The sequence below is a fragment of the Balaenoptera borealis genome (genome assembly GCF_965194805.1).
Source record: "Balaenoptera borealis genome assembly, chromosome: 2".
Taxonomy (NCBI): Eukaryota; Metazoa; Chordata; class Mammalia; order Artiodactyla; family Balaenopteridae; genus Balaenoptera; species Balaenoptera borealis.
Genome location: NC_138867.1, coordinates 184,299,439 through 184,317,812, shown reverse-complemented (window position 1 = coordinate 184,317,812; position 18,374 = coordinate 184,299,439). Strand labels below are relative to the sequence as shown.

General features: G+C 50.8%; 1 protein-coding gene and 1 long non-coding RNA gene across 2 annotated transcripts in view; one reads left to right on the top strand and one right to left on the bottom strand.

Moving 5' to 3' along the window:
• GNG7 (G protein subunit gamma 7) overlaps nt 1-18,374 on the top strand; it is a 154,438-nt gene that overhangs the window by 37,663 nt on the left and 98,401 nt on the right. Inside the window, exon 2 of the mRNA XM_082381594.1 lies at nt 9,598-9,655. The gene's annotated coding sequence lies outside the window, so the exon portion shown is untranslated. The remainder of the gene's footprint in view (nt 1-9,597; nt 9,656-18,374) is intronic.
• On the bottom strand, nt 313-4,763 carry LOC309623378. The gene is made up of 2 exons (XR_014241343.1): nt 2,394-4,763; nt 313-2,355 (listed from the first exon to the last, which is right to left on the bottom strand). It is a non-coding gene; the product is annotated as an uncharacterized lncRNA (long non-coding RNA).

Genomic DNA, 18,374 nt, shown 5'->3' with positions numbered 1-18,374 from the left:
TTCAGATTCTTTTCCACTGTACTTTATTACAAGATACTGAATATAGTTCCCTGTGCTATACAGTCGGTCCTTGTGTATCTATTTTATATGTAGTAGTATCTGCTAATTCCATACTGCTAAGTTATCTCTCCACCACCCCCCATCCCCTTTGGTAACCGTAAGTTTGTTTCTGTCTGTGAGTCTGTTTCTGTTTTGTAAATGTGTTCATTTGTATCATTTTATGTAAGTAATATCATATAATATTTGTCTTTGTCTGACTTACTTCACTTAGTATGAAAATCTCTAGTTGCATCCATGTTGCTGCAAATGGCATTATTTCTTTCTCATTTTTTTTTTTTTTTTTTTTTAAATTTATAGCTACTTTATTTATTTATTTATTTATTTTTGGCTGTGTTGGGTCTTCGGTTCGTGCGAGGGCTTTCTCCAGTTGCGGCAAGCGGGGGCCACTCTTCATCGCGGTGCGGGGACCGCTCTTCATCGCAGTGCGCGGGCCTTTCACTATCGCGGCCCCTCCCGTTGCGGGGCACAGGCTCCAGACGCGCAGGCTCAGCAGTTGTGGCTCACGGGCCTAGTTGCTCCGTGGCATGTGGGATCTTCCCAGACCAGGGCTCGAACCCGTGTCCCCTGCATTAGCAGGCAGATTCTCAACCACTGCGCCACCAGGGAAGCCCATCTTTCTCATTTTTAAAATATTTATGTATTTATTTTTACCTGCATCGGGTCTTAGTTGTGGCATGCAGGCCTCTTTCTAGTTGTGCCGTGCAGGCTCCAGAGTCCGTGGGCTCTGTAGTTGCGGCACACGGGCTTAGTTGCCCCATGGCCGGTGGGATCTTAGTTGCCAGACCAGGGATCGAACCTGCATCCCCTGCATTGGAAGGCGGATTCTTAACCACTGGACCACCAGGGAAGTCCCTCATTCTTTTTTTATGGCTGAATAGTATTCCATTGTATATATACACCACATCTTCTTTATCCATTCATCTGTTGATGGACATTTAGGTTGTTTCCATGTTTTGGCTACTGTGTATAGTGCTGCTACGAACATTTTTAAATAATAAAAATAATACATAATGAAAGAAGATAAAAATAATTTTTAAATAATAAAATAATGAGATAAGAATTAAAAATAAGTCATAAAAATAAAATAATAAAATAAAGATTTTAAACAAACAAAGAAATAATTAAATAAAAGCAATACTATGATTTTTGAGTACCTGGCCGAGAAGGGGCGAGAAGGAAAAGTGGAGCAGCCACTTTGGAGAACAGTCCAGCAGTTCCTCAGAAAGTCCAGTGTGGACTTGCCAAATGACCCCGAGGTTCCACTGCTGGGACTGTGCCCGGAGAAGGGGAAGCTCGTGTCCATCCACACGGAGATTAGCGGGAGAGACGTGCTGCAGTGGCCCCTTCCTAGCTGTGAGGTCTCCCGAGCTCCGGGGCGGCCACATGGCCGGTGTTGGTGCTGGTCCCGCCTGGCACCTGATGTGCTGCTCCCGTGACCCAACGCGACATCCCTAGGGCAGTGTGCGCACACCAGGCCCCGAGCGGCGACCGCCAGCTTTCCTCATTGCCACCCCTCCTTCATTTGACCTTTCTTGCAGAGTGGCCCGGAGGCTCTAGATTTTCCTAAAACGAGGCTCCAGAGAGAACTCAGTTCAAGAAAAGGGAGGTGCCTAAATGCACTGTGGGATCTGGATGGGATTCTGGGACCGGAGAGGGACATTTGTGGAGAAACCAGTGACATCTCGATAAAGTGTGGAGTTGGTAGTAATGTACCAATGTTGGCTTCTTGGTGGTGACAAACGTGTACCGTGGTGATGGACATCAGAGGTTGGCAAATGAGCCTGGGGGTCAAATCGAGCCTACACTGGCCTGTTTTAAAAATTGTATTAATTAGCTATTTAAATTATAATTAATTAATTTTCATTCTGTAAAATATACATAATATAAAATTTACCATCTTCACCACTTTTAAGTGTGCAGCTCAGCGGCACTAAGCACATTCACACTGTTGTGCAGCCATCCCCACCATCCATCTCCAGAACTTTCTCATCTTCCCAAACTGAAGCTCTGTCCCCATGAAACACTGACTCCCCAGCCCCTCCCCCAGCCCCTGGTCCCCACCATCTACTTCCTGTCTCTATGGATGTGACTCCTCTAGGGACCTCAGGTGAGTGGAATCAGGCAGTATTTGTCCTTCTCTATCTGGCTCCTTGAGCATCATGTCCTCAAGGTTCATCCGTGTTGTAGCAGGTGTCAGAATCTTCTTCCTTTACAAGGCTGAATAATATTCCACTATATGGATGCAGCATACTGTTTATCCTTGGCCTATTTTTATACAGCTTAGGAGCTAAGTGCCTTTTACATTTTTTTTTTTTTTTTTTTTTTTTTTTTGCCTTTTACATTTTTAAAGGGTTGAAACGAACAAACAGGAATATGCAGCAGAGAGCCTGGAGCTGACAAATCCTGAATAGTGAACATCTGGTCCTTTATGGAAAGTTTGGCCGACCTCTGCTCTAAGGTGTTAACATGAGGGAAGCCAAGTGGGGGTGTTTGGGAACGCTCTGTACTAGCTTCACAACTTTTCTCTAAATCCACAATTATTCCAAAATGAAAGACTTTTAAAAGGAAAATTTGGGGAATTAGGGAGGTCCTTTTTTAAAAAAATATTTATTTATTTATTTGGTTGCACCAGGTCTTAATTGCGGCAGGCAGGCTCCTTAGTTGCAGGGAAGTCCTTCTGAAGCAAGACGTGAAACGCCAAAGTCGTGACTCAGAACCAACTAGGACTTTGCCTTGAAGCTGCGTGTGCCTTCTCCTCGTTTCTCTTTTTATTACGAGTGTTATTATTTTGTAACTTTGAAGATGACGATTAATCAGTTAGTGTGACACTGCTTCACGTTTGGGACCTCCCCACTGGAGGATTCCAGGACATGAGATGCACCACCGTGGTTTTTGCAGTGTTTCTCTCTGCTCAAAAACTTTAGGATTTCTCTGTTCCTGGCCTGCAGAGCCCTCTGGAATCTAACTCTGGTTCAGGGGTTTTCAAACTCATTCTGTAAAGTCTAGAGTGTGTATATTTGGCTTTGCAGGCCTCGCACTCTCTGTGGCAACTACCCAATTCTGCGGTTGTAGCACAGAAGCAGGCTCAGACGATCCAGAAATGAAGAGGAGTGGCTGTGCGCCAATAAAACTTTATTTACAAAAGCAAGCAGTGGGCTGGATTTGGCCCATGGGCCAGAGCTTGGCAACCCCTGCTCTTGTTTATCATTTCACCTTTATCTAATATTTCTCATCCGCCTGTCCAGTATTGGGAAATGATTAGGAATTCATGCCTGGGGTCTGTCCGACCTGCCTTTAAGGCCTGGCTGTGCTCACACGTGACCTTGAGCAACTTACTTTCTTCCTCTGTGACTCCATTTCTTCCTTCATAAGAAGTGAATTATAATATTTGTTAGGATAATTAAATGAGCATATATATATATAAATGAGTGGATATATATATATATGTGTGTGTGTATATATATAAAACTCAGCACAGAGACTGGCACGTATGTGTTCAGGAACTATTATTCTACTGTATGATTTATTTAAATAGTCTCCTATTGTATTAGTTAGCTAGTGCTGTGTAACAAATCACTACAAACTTAGTGGCTTGACAACACACTTTTATTATCTCACAGTTTCTGTGGGTCAGGAATCTGGGTTTGGTTTAGCTGGGTCCTCTGTTCAGGGCCTCTCTCTCACTGGTTACAGTCAAGGTGTCGGCCGGGGCTGGGGTCTCATAGGAAGGGTCAACTGGAGAAGTTGCTGCTTCCAAGTTCGTATGGTTGTAGGCAGGATTCAGCTCCTGTGGGGCCTTGGTTCTTTGGCTGTGCTGGAGGCCACCCTCAGTCCCCTGCCACGTGGGCCTCTCTGACACAGCCAATTGCTTCACCAGAGCGTGCACGCTGAGAAGGTGACAGCCTGCTAGCAAGATGGAGGTTGATGGCCAAAAGACATATGAAAAGATGCTCAAAGTCGCTAATTATTAGAGAAATGCAAATCAAGACTACAATGAGGAATCACCTCACACCAGTCAGAATGGCCATCCTCAAAAAATCTACAAACAATAAATACTGGAGGGGGTGTGGAGAAAAGGGAACCCTCCTACACCGTTGGTGGGAATGTAAGTTGGTGCAGCCACTATGGAGAACAGTATGGAGGTTCCTTAAACAACTAAAAATAGAGTTACCATATGAGCCAGCAATCCCACTTCTGGGAGTATATCCAGAGAAAACCATTATTCAAAAAGACAGATGCACCCCAGTGTTCATAGCAGCACTATTTACAATAGCCAAGACATGGAAGCAGCCTAAATATCCGTGTACAGAGGAATTGAGAAAGGATGTGGTACATATACAGAATGGAATATTACTCAGTCATAAAAAACAATGAAATAATGCATTATGTAACAACAGGGATGAACCTAGAGATTATCATACTAAGTGAAATAAGCCAGACAGAGAAAGACAAATATCATGTGATATCACTTATATGTGGAATCTAAAAAAAAAAGGATGCAGATGAACTTATTTCCAAAACTTATGGTTACCAAAGAGGAAAGGTGGGTGGGGGAAAGGAAGTTGGGATTGACATATACACACTACTTACTATGTGTAAAATAAATAACCAACAAGGACCTACTGTATAGCACGGGGAACTCAATATTTTGTAATGACCTATAAGGGGAAAGAATCTGAAAAAGAATATGTGTGTGTGTGTGTGTGTGTGTGTGTGTGTGTAGCTGAATCACAGTGTGTATGCACTATGCTGTGTACCTGAAACTAACATGATATTGTAAATCAAGTATGCTTCAATTAAAGCAAAAAGAGTTACAAGAAAATGCAGGTCACAGTCTCATGGAACTTGATGACAGGAGTGGGCCTCGCCTAACACCACCCAGCTGTGTGGGGCTGGCCCGCTCACCCCAGATCCACAGGGCTCTCCAGTCTGTGCCCTTGGCACCGACTGGATTGTGCACAATCCCCAGAACCTAGCGAGCGCCTCCTGTGGGCCGGCGGTGACAGCAGTGTGAGCTGCCGTGGTGAGCAGAGCACATGCTATTCCTGCAGTCTGGGATCTCGCCTTCCTCGGGGGAGACTCAGCTTTGAACCATGTGATGCTGATGGGCACCAGGTGTCTTCAGGGGGGATGACAGTGTCCCGGGATTAGTGCGATGATGGCACAACCCTGTGAATCTCCTAAAAGCCACTGAACTGGACACTTACTTACTTTATTTATTTATTTATTTATTTATTTATTTATTTATTTTTGGCTGCGTTGGGTCTTCGTTGCTGTGCACGGGCTTTCTCTAGTTGCGGCGAGCAGGGGCTACCCTTCGTTGCGGCGCGCGGGCTTCTCATTGCGGTGGCTTCTCTTGTTGCGGAGCACGGGCTCTAGGTGCACAGGCTTCAGTAGTTGTGGCTCGCAGGCTCTAGAGCGCAGGCTCAGTAGTTGTGGCGCACGGGCTTAGTTGCTCCGCGGCATGTGGGATCTTCCCGGACCAGGGCTCGAACCCGTGTCCCCTGCATTGGCAGGCGGATTCTTAACCACTGCTCCATCAGGGAAGTCTGAACTGGACACTTTAAAAGGGTGAATTTTATAGTAGTTTAATTCTGTCTCAATTTTTAAAAAAGGAAAAGAAAAGGAAAGCGTGTGGATGAGGTGGGGCTCACAGGTCATAAGAAGTGCTGCCCAGGGGCTTCCGGCGGTCCAGGGGTCAGGACTCTGCGCTTCCACTGCCAGGGGCGCAGGTTCGATCCATGGTTGGGGAACTAAGATTTTGCAAGCCGGGCGGCACAGCCAAAAAAAAAAAAAAAGTCCTGCCCATGACAAGAGTGGGCGAATGTCCTCTCCATGCAGGGCCCTGATTACCACCCTTGTAAGTTCTGTCTGCTTCCCTCCAGTGATTTATTTCTCCCTCACAGCGCTGGGCACCTTGCACCTGGCATTTTCGTTGTGTGTGTCTGAGATTTACCGACCCTGCCTCGTCGGCAGTTCTGAGGGCAGGGTGTGCGGGGGGTCGGCAGGCCCGGCTTCATGCAACCCTGTCTGCACCCCAGGGCTCTGCTGTCACCGTCCTGAAATTTGTAATAATTTTTGAACAAGGGGTCCCGCATTCTCATTTTGCCGCCAGCTCTGCGGATTCCATAGCAGGTCCTCCTGAGGGCCTCGCCTCCTCGATGCACTGCTGGCCCCTCACGGGGTGCTCGGGGTTCACCCTAATGGGAAAGTGAAAGCCTAGCATCTTTGTCAATGAAGATCACAGGGACAGCCTGGCGCCAGCTGGTGCGCCTCGCAGCCTGCTGTCTGTGAGCCCCGGGGATGTGTTCCTGTGGGCACGAGTTTCGTCCTCGCCCTTCTCTGCTCCGGCCTAAGCCAGTCTGGACTGAGCACAGCCGGGGTGGAGGCTCTGTGGTGGTCACCTCACTGCCCAAGTCCAGCTCCAAGGACTAGAGGACAGCCCGCAGCGGGCGTTAGAGGGCTGGGGCGCGGGGAGATTTGCAGATGGTAGATGTGAGAGCAGAGGGAGAGACACCATCTCAACGATGATTCATAAGCTGCCCATGTTCACAGCAGCGTGATTCACAGTAGCCAGAAGTGGAAACAGCCTGAACGTCCATCGGCGGACGATGGATGCACCCACTGTGCCCCTCCACACACGGGAACATCACTCAGCCCTGAAAAGGGGTGAAGCCCCGACACTCGCTACCACGTGGATGGACCCCGAGAACATGATGCTCAGTGAGAGAAGCCAGACGCAGAAGGACACACAGGGTGTGATTCCGTTGATGGGAAACGTCCAGAACAGGCAAATCCACAGACACAAGAGAGTGGATTCATACTTGTCAGGGGCTGGGGAGGGGGATAGGGGTCACTGCTCATGGGGACGGGGTCTCCTCTTGGGGTGATGAGAACGTTCAAACATTGGTTGCGGTGATGGTCACACAACTTTGTGAATGTACAGAAAGACCACCGAATTGTCCACTTTACGCAAATTGTGCGGCATGAGAATTATATCTCAATAAGGCTAAAAAAAAAGGTGCCTAGTTTATCAGTCACCGTCTCCAGGTTTGGCTAATGTCCCCTAGTTGCGTAAGGAGCCGCCATTGGGGGACCGGGTGAAGGGCGCCTGGGACCCCTATGTACTAGTTTCCAGCTTGTCGTCTTTCATTGATTCAAAAAACAAAAAGTTGAAGCATCGGAGGCATAGACGGTCCCTGCAACGTTGAGGCGAGTCTTGGCCTCCAGGTCTGTGGGCATGTTGCTCTGGCCCTCGCATCTCTCACCCCTGCGGTCCACTGCTGCCCGGCCCTCCGCGCTCTCCAGGGCGCCCCTCTGGCCTCAGTGGCCAGAGCAGTTCCAATCCTAAGCGGCGGGCCCAGTAGAGCAGATCCTGCTGCTGGAGGAGATTCTAGCCGCTCCCGGAGCCCAGAGGGCGTTCCTGAGGCCACAGTGCCACCTGCAGGTGACGGTGGGGATGTCGGTTCTCCATCCTGGTCTTTGATTGGCAACAAATTAGCCTCAACTCAGAGGGTACCAGCATTTAAATTTTAATTTTTTAATCATTTTTAAAATTTTAAAAATTTTATTTATTTTTGGCTGTGTTGGGTCTTCGTTGCTGCACGCGGGCTTTCTCTAGTTGCAGCGAGCGGGGGCTACTCTTCATTGGGGTGCACGGGCTTCTCATTGCGGTGGCTTCTCTTGTTGTGGAGCATGGGCTCTAGGCATGCAGGCTTCAGTAGCTGTGGCATGTGGGTTCAGTAGTTGTGACTCGCAGGCTCTAGAGCGTGGGCTCAGTACTTGCGGTGCATGGGCTTAGCTGCTCTGCGGCATGTGGGATCTTCCTGGACCAGGGATCGAACCTGTGTCCCCTGCATTGGCAGGCAGATTCTTATCCACTGTGCCACCAGGGAAGCCCTTTTTTTTTTTTTTATCATTTTTAACTTTAAATTTTCATATTGGGGTATAGTTGATTTACAATGTTGTGTTAGTTTCAGGTGTACAGCAAAGGGGTTCAGTTATACATATACATGTATCTATTCTTTTTCAGATTCTTTTCCCATGTAGGTTATTACAGAGTATTAAGTAGAGTTCCCTGCGCTATACAGTAGGTCCTTGTTGGTTATCTATTTTATATATAATAGTGTGTGTATGTTAATCCCAACCTCCTGATTTATCCCTCCTCCCCACCTTTCCCCTTTGGTAAACAAACCGAAAGTTTGTTTTCGAAATCTGAGTCTCTTTCTGTATTGTAAATAAGTTCATTTGTGCCATATTTTAGATTCCACATATAAGTGACATCATATGGTATTTTTCTCTTTCTGACTTACTTCACTTAGTATAATAATCTCTAGGTCCATGCATGTTGCTGCAGATGGCATTATTTTGTTCTTTTTTATGGCTGAGTAGTATTCCATTGTATATATGTACCACATCTTCTTTATCCATTTATCTGTCGATGGGCATGTAGGTTGTTTCCATGTCTTGGCTAATGTAAATAGTGCTGCTATGAGCATTGGGTTTTTAGCAGCACAAATTAGAGTTTTCTTCGGATAAATGCCCAGGAGTGGGTTTCCTGGATCATATGACAACCCTATTTTTAATTGTTTGAGGGACCTCCACACTTTTCTCCATAGTGGTTGTACCAATTTACATTCCCACCAACAGTGCAAGAGAGTTCCCTATATTTTTAAAATTTATTTATTTATTTTTTGGCCATGCCGCGAAGCATGTGGGATCTTAGTTCCCCGACCAGGGATTGAACCCGTGCCCCCTGCATTGGAAGTGTGGAGCCCTAACCACTGGACTGCCAGGGAATTCTCTCCCTAAATTTTTTAATTGAGTTTTTTAAAAAATAAACGCTTTAGAATAATTTTAGATTTTTAGAGATGTTTCAATGAGAGTTCCTGTCTACCCATCACCTAATTTCTCCCAGTGGTCATGGCATTCATAAGCAGTGCGTTTGTGACAACCAAGAGGTGGATGTGGGTACATTTCTGCGACCTCAATCTATTCTTTATTCAGATTTCACTAGTTTTCCCTAATGTGTTTTTTCTGCCCCAGGACCCCCCACCCCAGGATCCCACCTTGCATTTAGTTGGTCACATGCCTCAGGCAAACCCCCGGTGAGCTGGGCACTCTGGGGCACCCTCGGTCAGGGGGTTGGCTCAGCCCCCTCCCCTTCCTTCCAGGGGACCTTGGGGGTCAAATGCTACAGGTGAACGTCTTTTATAAACTATCAAAGGTCATGTGAACATCCAGCCCTTTCATCCAGTTCAGTTTTGGAACATGTGAAAACTTCATCAGGGATAACATTGTAAATCACTAGCAAATCTTTCTGGCAAATTGCCTTTGTTACATTTACCCTCTCTGCATTTTGAAGCATCCTATCTGTGCCGTCCTCAACGTCCGGCAGAGTAACCAGAAGGCCAGGCTCCCAGAGCAATTTTTATGTCTATTCACAGGCGCACGACTCTTCCATGTGGACACGGCTAACACCCACCCGGCATTTCAGGGCCAATCATGCTCAGCTAACGTGGTACGTTTTTCTTCCAGGGAGCGGACATTGGGTTCCTGAACCTCGGCGCTGAAGACAGCCAGGCCTCCAGCACAGGTCGGTGTCCTGAGGTTTTTCTTTTCTCCATGTTCAGTGTTTGCGCAGGCCTTGGTTGGCGGTTCGGAGCCAGGCTGAGTTAAGAGGTTGGGGTTTGCTGTCTAGGCGGCGTCCTCGCCGTGCACGCCTGCATCTTCCCAGCTCTGCTCGTTTCTGAGGGCTCGTCTTATCCATCAAGTGGGCACGGGAGCCACAGGGAACGTCTTCTGCCCTTGCCCCGGAGCAGGGGGACAGAGCAGGGAGACGTGGGGCCCGCAGGGTGGGTCCTAGCGCACCCAGGATGGGCGCAGAGCGGCGTGGGCCCGTCATTGCCACCCGCTTCCCAGCTCTTAGCTTCCTCCTCAGGAGGCTTAATTGGGGCGTACGGTGCTTCACTCCATTTCCCGTTTGCCTGGCGGGTGACCCGTCGATGGCCATCGGCCAGAGCAGAGCTAAGTCGTGGGGTGCGACAGATATCTGAAGCCCGTCACCCACCCCAGTGGGACAGCAGGTCGGGAAATGTGGCGAAGGCCTCAGGAAGATTAAGTCAGGAGCGACATAAAGCTCAGTCCTGGTCTCTTAACTCTTACTCACTTGTTTGTTTCTGGTCTTGTTCCCAAGAGGATTTTGAGTAGCTTTTGTGATGTTTGAAGAGGAAATAGCATGAGAATGAATGAGGTTGCCCCATGGCCTGCCTGGTTCGTTGACTGTAATTGTCAGGCCTGTTTCCCTGCCGGGCAGGGCCCAAACTCCGTGCTCCTCTGATTCTGTCACAAATGTCTTTGCTACTTGCGTGGAGTTTCCTCTTTCAGGCCGTCTTTGGAATAAACTTCCGGTTTCTAACAAATATACAGATGGATCTTTGATTCAGGTTGTGTTAATTTAGCAAGAAATTTGAGGGAGATCTGACATCTTTATAACGTATATTCTCATTCTGTGTGTGTGTGTGTTTGTATAAAAGAAAACATGTTAGACAAGAAGGCAGACACTAAATGATTCCATTCAGATGGGATTTCCAGAAAAGGCAAATGTGTAGGGACAGAAAGGTGACTCGGGGTTACCAGGGGCTGGGGTGGGAATGGGGAAGAACTGTACTTGGGCACCAGGCATCTTCCAGGGCGAAGGGGAGGGTCCAGAACTGTGCGGGGTAGGGGTAGGGATGGTCTCGTAACTTGGTGTACTGACTAAAGAATCTTTGAGTTGTGTCCTTCAAACTGGCCAATTTTATGCTGTGTAAAGTGAACCTCAGTAAAGTTAAAAAGTATATATTTTAGCTCAGCTCGGAGGGAGGCTGTCTCAGCAGACAAAGACCAGAAGCTGAGATTGGAACCCTGGGCTCCGGCCGGCCGGGTCATGCTCCGCCAAGGCCCCAAACAGATTCACAGTGTTAACTCTGTTTCACAAAGTCGCCAAGCAGGAGGGGGGTTGGGAGAACGGCCCGGAGCCAGACGAGGTCGTGCAGGGGGTATGTGTCTGCGCAACGTGCGGGACGAGCTAGCCCCGCTCAGCCCTTCTCCGTAGTGTTAACATCTGACCAACTTCCTGTAAAAAGAAAGTGAATTTAGACAAGGACAAAGGAGAGGTAAGTCACCCCAAACCCCCCACCCATCGAGGACCACTGCTGACACCTCAGTGAGTGTCCTCCCGAATCTCTCTGTGAATTACACTCTTGCATGGGGTTTTGGAGAAGTAGGATTTTTCTGTTTGATGTACGCATTCCCTTGATGGGCATCTTCCCTCATCCATAAACCTAGATTTCCATCTTCTTTCCTGAAGCCGGATGTTATAGATGAATTATAATTTCTTTCATTTAAAAAAATTTTATTTATTGAAGTGTAGTTGATTGACAGTGTTGTGTTAATTTCTGCGGTACAGCAAAGTGATTCAGTTATACTTATATATACATTCTCTTTTCATATTCTTTTCCATTATGGTTTATCACAAGATATTCCCTGTGCTATACAGTAGGACATTGTCATTTGAATTGTAATTTATTTCTTTTTAAAATAATTTTGTAATTGATTTAACTGGTCTTATTAGTGGGCTTTTTTGGGGGTGTTCATTTTCTTTTTCTGTTTTTCTTTTTTTCTCTCTCTCTTTTTAAATTTTGCTACATTCTGGGGTGGATGTCCTTGTGCAGACTTCCTACATCCTTGGTTGTCCTTGGGGTAAATTCCTGGAAGTAGGTTTGCCTTGTCTGTGAATTTAAGTCTGAGTGTTCTCATTTACATTTTTTTTAAAATCATAGTTTATACATTTCCTATGCAACTTGAAATTCACTCTCTTTTTTTTTTTTTAATTAATTAATTTATTTTTGGCTGCATTGGGTCCTGGTTGCTGTGCACGGGCTTTCTTTAGTTGCTGTGAGAGAGGGCTACTCTTCGTTGTGGTGTGCTGGCTTCTCATTGCGGTGGCTTCTCTTGTTGTGGAGCACAGGCTCTAGGCACGTGGGCCCAGTAGTTGTGGCTCGCAGGCTCTAGAGCACAGGCTCAGTAGTTGTGGCGCATGGGCTTAGCTGCTCCGCGGCATGTGGGATCTTCCTGGGCCAGGGCTTGAACCCGTGTCCCCTGCATTGGTAGGCGGATTCTTAACCACTACGCCACCAGGGAAGCCCTCATTTACATTTTGACCTTCAGCCGCAAAGACCTCCAGAAACGCACCATTTCCCATCCCAGGGTGCGTCTCCCTATCCTTCTAAGTTCAGTTTTACATCCTGGCCAACCTGACAAGTCCAGGTGATTTCAGCTCTTGCGTCTGGGCCTCCTTTTCGTGAGCGCAGCCGTTTCTCTAAGGCGAATGGCCCAGCTGCGTCCTTTCTGTTGGGGTTTCTCTCCCAGTGATTTTTTTTTTTTTACCCCGCCACACGGCATGTGGGATCTCAGTTCCCTGACTGGGGACCGAGCCCTTGCCCCCTGCATTGGAAGTGCAGAGTCTTAACCACTGGACCGCCAGGGAAGTCCCAGTGATAAGTTTAAATTCTATTTCTCTGTCTGTACGCCGTCCACTGCGAATGTTTTTCTGAGCGTGTCTTTGCACTTTGCTCACAGTGAGTTTTGTCATCGGGCATCTGAAACGTCTCGCGCACACCCACGTTCTCCTTTGTGTTTTGTGTGGCCTTCCTCCAAATGTCAATATTATAAAAAGACAGTTCACCTGCATTTTGTTCGGATCGTGTATTTTACCCTTAAATCCTTGCAGCATTTGAAATTCAGCTGTGCTAGTTGGTCTCACGCAGGCATGATTCTGACCCCCTGCTCCCCACTCAGGGGACACTGGGCCATGTCAGGGAACATCTATGGTTGTCATGACTGGGGGGCTCCTGGCATTGAGGGGGTGCGGGCAGGGATGCTGGTCCACATCCTGCAGTGCCCAGGACACCCCCACAGAGGAGGACCAGCCTCCCTTTCAGCAGTGCCCAGTGACAGACCGCTGGGGGAGATAGAATTGTACCCTGAGCGGGTGCCCACCGCCAACCTTGCGGGGGTTTTCTGTTCCAAGGAAGCCTACTCTCCTGTACGTGCTCCTGGAAGGGGGGATCTGGGCTTTTCCTGATTGCTGTTTAGTCTCATAGTCACTCTGAGCGCATCCTGTTTGCCAGGCCTTGTGCTCAGCATCTGCAGGTGTCCTCACATCCAGCTCCCCACAGCACCGGGGGCGGGCAGCGGGGTCGCCTATGGCCGGGCCGCCGCCTTTCCAGGGAAGCCAGGGTGTCACCATGCAACCCACCCATCCTGGTGACAGCACGCTGATCCGCTGCACTCAATTTCTGCAGACACCAGGGCTAAAAGAGGACCCGGAGTTTGGGTTCTGGGGCTGGAGACATTCCCCAGAGTGCTGCAGTTCCCACTGGCGGCCACTAGGGGGCAGTGGAAGTCCGCGGGGTCTCTGGCGGGGCCGGCCTTGAGCCAGGCAGGGATGTTGATGGAGGGGGTGCAGGGGGTGCAAGGGGGCGCCCAGATGTCTTCAGTCAACCCCTCGGCCCTCTTGGAGACCCGTGACCACCCGTCCACGTTCTCCGAGACATTCTGGTTCAGCCCCCAGGGTCCCACGGTCACCCTGTTCTGGGCACACACACCACACCCCCCCCGCTCCTGCTTGCAGACCTCTGTGGGTCTGTTGGGTGTAAGAGGGAGGCACAAAACACGGGCTCTGTGACCTTGGCGGGCTCACGGCACCTGCACCCCCAAACCCGCCCTGGCCCCAGCACCCTCCAGTGGCTGGAGCAGAGCCTGGACCAGGGAACGAAGGCCAAAGGGTGAGGGTGGGCAACCCCGCCGTGACGACTGGGTCTTGCTTCTGTGACTCTCTCCCCTGTCGCCTGGAGCCGGGCCGGTGGCTCTGGCCCCTGGGGGGCTTCCCCAGGCAGCCACCCTCAAAGCCTCCTCGTTTGGAATCTGCCCAGTGTCCCCCTGCGGCACCCTCGGGCGTGTGTCACCTCCCAGTACAGTCACCTGGGCAGTGGCTGCCCGGCCTGGTCAGGAATGGGGTGACCCTCCCAAAGATCTCCTCCATCCCCTCAGCAAGGATTTCCCATTGTCTGCCCAGGCCAGGCTCTGGGGGACGCCAGTGAGCAGGGCGGGCAAAATCCCCAGCTCTCACAGGACTGATGTGTCTGTGAGAATCGTGGACCCATTTGGGGTCTCTCCCTCTCAGCAGTGCTGACATCAGGGCCTGGACGTTGTGGGGTGTGGAGCAGCCTCCCTGAGCCCCCGGTTGTGACAACCACAGATGTCCCCAGGCATCACCCAGTGTCCCGTGGGGGCAGGGTCACCCGGGTGAGACCCCTGCCTCACTGGTCCCTCTCTCACTCTGTCTTTGGATGTGTTTAGGGCCCCACTGGGTGGTTTTTCCTGTTGGTTTGGAAGCTCTGAGGGGCCGGGACCACAGCCGGTTGGTTCCTGCCTCATGGAAGGGCTTAGCAAGTGTCCCTACAGCGTGGCAGCTGTGCCAGGGCTCTGGTGTGGGCCATCGTGGTGCTGGCTTTCCTTATGGAGGTGCCGTTGTTCTTTGAGCAAGAGCTGGGCTTTCCAATGTGGTAGCTGTGAGCCCCAGGTGGCCACTGAGCACCTGAAAGGGGACCAAGGTGGAAATGAGAAGATTTTGCACGGACTGGGTGATTCTTAGTTGAGAACGATTTCTCAGGCACTTCTCCAGCCCTCCCGCTCATGGTGAGAATGCAGAACTCTGTGACCTCCCGACAGCGGGGTGTTTTTCTGATAGCCCCTGTTCTCCCGGGAGTTTGCGAACATTTCTGCTGAAAGCGCCTATTGGAGCCCTTTATCTTGAGAGAGTGGCCCTGGTGTGGGGAGCAAACTCCAACCCAGCGCGCAAGCCAGAGCGTGTTTCTTTCTCCTGGTTGGTTACCCGCTTCTGATCTGTCCCGGGTGTGTTGAAATGCACATTGTTATCAGTTCTCTCCATGGACAAGCTGTTCTCCTGAAAGAACTGCCAAGATAGACAGTTAAAAACCTTAAAACGTTCTGCTCACGGAAGGTCACGGCTTCTGCTGTCCCCGCCTTCCTGACAGAGAGCATATATGATACACATGTAATTATGGGGTCCCACGCAGAAACCGGCCAAGGGGGCCCCTGCTGCAGCCCGCAGGGCCTAGAACCCTCTCCCTGTAGGCTGCAGCTCTGATTCTGGAGAGCAAGCCACGTGGTGCTTCCCATGGCAGCGGGGGCAGCTCAGACATGAGTTTGACCCCCTACAGCAGGATCTCACCCTGGTGATCCTGCCCCCAGGGGACACCTGGCCGTGTCTGGGGGCGTCTGTGGTCATCATGACTGGGGAGTTCCTGGCATCCAGTGGGTGGGGGCCAGGGAGGCTGCTCCACACCCCACAGTGTCCAGGATGGCTCCACAGAGAATGTCCCGGCCCCATGTCAGCAGCACCCAGCGAGTGGGAGGAGAGACCCCTTCTCCACAAGATTCTTGCTCCCAGGATCAATCGAGATCACTCTCTTTATGCTCTACTGTGAGTTATTACCATGGTTCCCACCCAGGCCCCACTCTTCCGGACCCTACGGGCTAATCCCCTTATGGACTGGTTAGTGCTGCCACCTGATTCTACCAGTCTGAACATTGAGGCCCAGAGAGGCTCGTGTCCGATACAGCAGAGCCGGGCTTCCACCCGTGGGGCAGCGAGAACTGGCTCAGCCCAGGCGGCAGCCAAGGCACAGAGACCCCTGTATCCCCAGTCACGGGCGCGTTGCTAGGCAACCGCTTGAACAGTCAGCCTCCCTCAGGGCAGGGATGATACACACATGCGGTCATAGGTAGAGTCACAGATTCAAGGCCTCCTTTGACTCCACACACGCACAGGGTGACAGTCACGTATGATAAGAAGGTGGGGGGCAGGGGAGGAGAGGGAGCCACGGGGAGGCTGAAGGGTGGCCCATTTGGGGCCTGCAGAAGGAGCTCCCCACATCCCAGGGCCAATTCTCCACCCTGCAACGCACTGGCCTGACTCCATCTGAGCCGGTGGGCACCGGGGTTGTGCCTCTTCCTCCTTATTCCCTGCCCTCCTGCTTCATTCACTGAGTCAGCTGACACCTGTGTGTCAGGCCCCGCCAGGCTAAAACACGTGTGTCTGTGTGCAGAAGCTCCCAGTACAGTGTACACAGTGGGTGTGTGTGACAGAGGACTGAGGCATGGCCTGGGGAGGGCCTGGGAGTTGGGGCGGGGGGGGGGTGGTGGTGCCAGGGGGCTGAGGGTGGGTTGGGGACCTGAGCAGGTGCCGCAAAATGCAGGGTCACAGGGGACTGGGGTGTTGGGAGCTTGTTTCTAATTGCCATTGGTGTCCCCCCCAAATTCAGATGTTAAAACCTACCCCCCAGTGTGGTGATAGTTGGAGATGGAGCCTTTGGTGGGTGTGATCTTGTGACTTATCATAAATACATAATTTGGACTTCAGCCATGGGTCCTGGCTCCCAGCTCCCAAAGCCCTTGGAATTTCCCGAGCTGTAGGAGCATCCCCTGCGTGTGACTAAATGTGACAGTGATTGTAAAACCCCAGGCAGTCTGCTCTGCCGTCCCATGAGGAGTGTACTAGCTAGCTATTGCCGTGTAACAAGCCACCACAGGCTCAGCAGCTTACACCTCCCCTGTCTATTGGGGCAGAAGAGTGGACACAGTGTGGCTGGGACCTCTGCTCAGGGTCTCACTTGGCCTGGCCAGGGCTGAGTTCTTACCTGAGGGCTCGACTGGGGAAGGATCCACTTCCAAGTTCTCTCAGGTTGTCAGCAGGATTTGGTTCCTTTCAGTCGTCAGGCCCAAGTGCCCATTGCCTTGCTAACAGCATGCTAGGGACGACTCGTAGCTCTTGGAGGCTGCCAGGTCCTGGCCCAGCCTCGTGGTCTCCTCTGTGGGCCCCCTCTTCCCTCAGTCTCTCACTGCAGGAAGGGCCCTGCCCTTGGACTAGGTCAGGCCCGCCCACGTGATTTGTCCTTTTGATCAACTCAAAGTCAACTGACTCGGGGCTTTACACCCTCCAAATCCCTTCTTCTGTACGAAATCACCTAATGTGGGAAATGGTATCACGTTCACAGTCCTGCCCACACTTGGGGGTTGGTCCACAGGGGGCAGGGGTTTGGGGACTTAGAATCCTTATGGCCACAAAGGGGGAGAAGGGGGGGGCATGGTCATTCCAGACCCAGCCACGCTGAGCCTCCACCAGGACCGTGCAGGGGGTCTCTTTACCCTCGCCTTCCTTGCTGGAGGCACCGCGGGTGGGTCAGGGTTGGGGTAGAAAGGCGGTGCTTGGAGAAAGCATGCTTTGTCCTCGTCACAGCTAGACAAACCCGTGGCTTCACCTGGTTTTTAATTTTTATCTATTTATTTATTTATTTTTGCCGCACTGTGAGGCATGTGGAATCTTAGTTCCCTGACCAGGGATCGAACCCGTGCCCCCTGCAGTGGAAACTCAGAGTCTTAACCACTGGACCATCAGGGAAGTCCCCTCACGTGGTTTTTTTTTTTAAAAAACCTTTAATTTGAAATAATTCCAGATTCATAGGAAGGTGCAAAAACCGTACAGAGCGATCCCATGCACCCTTCCCCCAGCTCCCCTCAGTGGCGGCATCTCGTGTAACTATTGCACAAAAATAGGAAGTTGGCGTAGGGACTGCGTGTGTGCAGAGTTCTGGGCCCTCTGTCACGTGCACAGATTCGGCTTTGCTTAATTTGTGGGTGTGTAGGACCGTCACATGTCTGCAGAGTGGAGAGAGCTCTTCCTGCTGTGTTTGGGGGGGGGCGGGGAAAAACAGACATCTAACCTTGGGCGGCGCAGTGCCCCACGCTCGTCGTGCAGGGCCGTCCCTCTCTTGTCCCACAATTCTGGGCATCTCGTCTGCCGCCTTGTTAGGCAGCCAGCCCTCCCAGTGGGTTTATTCTCTTGGGGGGTGGTCTGCAAGTCTGTGGAGGTTCCCAGCACCAGAAGGCTCAGGTTCAAGTCCAGATGCACCCCTCACTCACACGGGCACCCCTCACTCACACGGGCACCCCAGGTGACTCACTTGCCCTTTCTGAGCACAGGGGGTGGGCCCGCTGTCACCACCGCGGTTCTGGCATCCACAGCGGGGCCGCCAGAGGGAGGAGTGACGGGGAGGGCCAGGAGTTATGGTGAGGTACCCCAGTTCTCTCTCCGGGGGGTGAGAACCGTCCCTCAGCCTCCCCTGGCCATTCTGCCCAGGCCCCGAGGACTGCTGAGACATCCCGTTGTTGGAGTCAAGGCTTCCTCA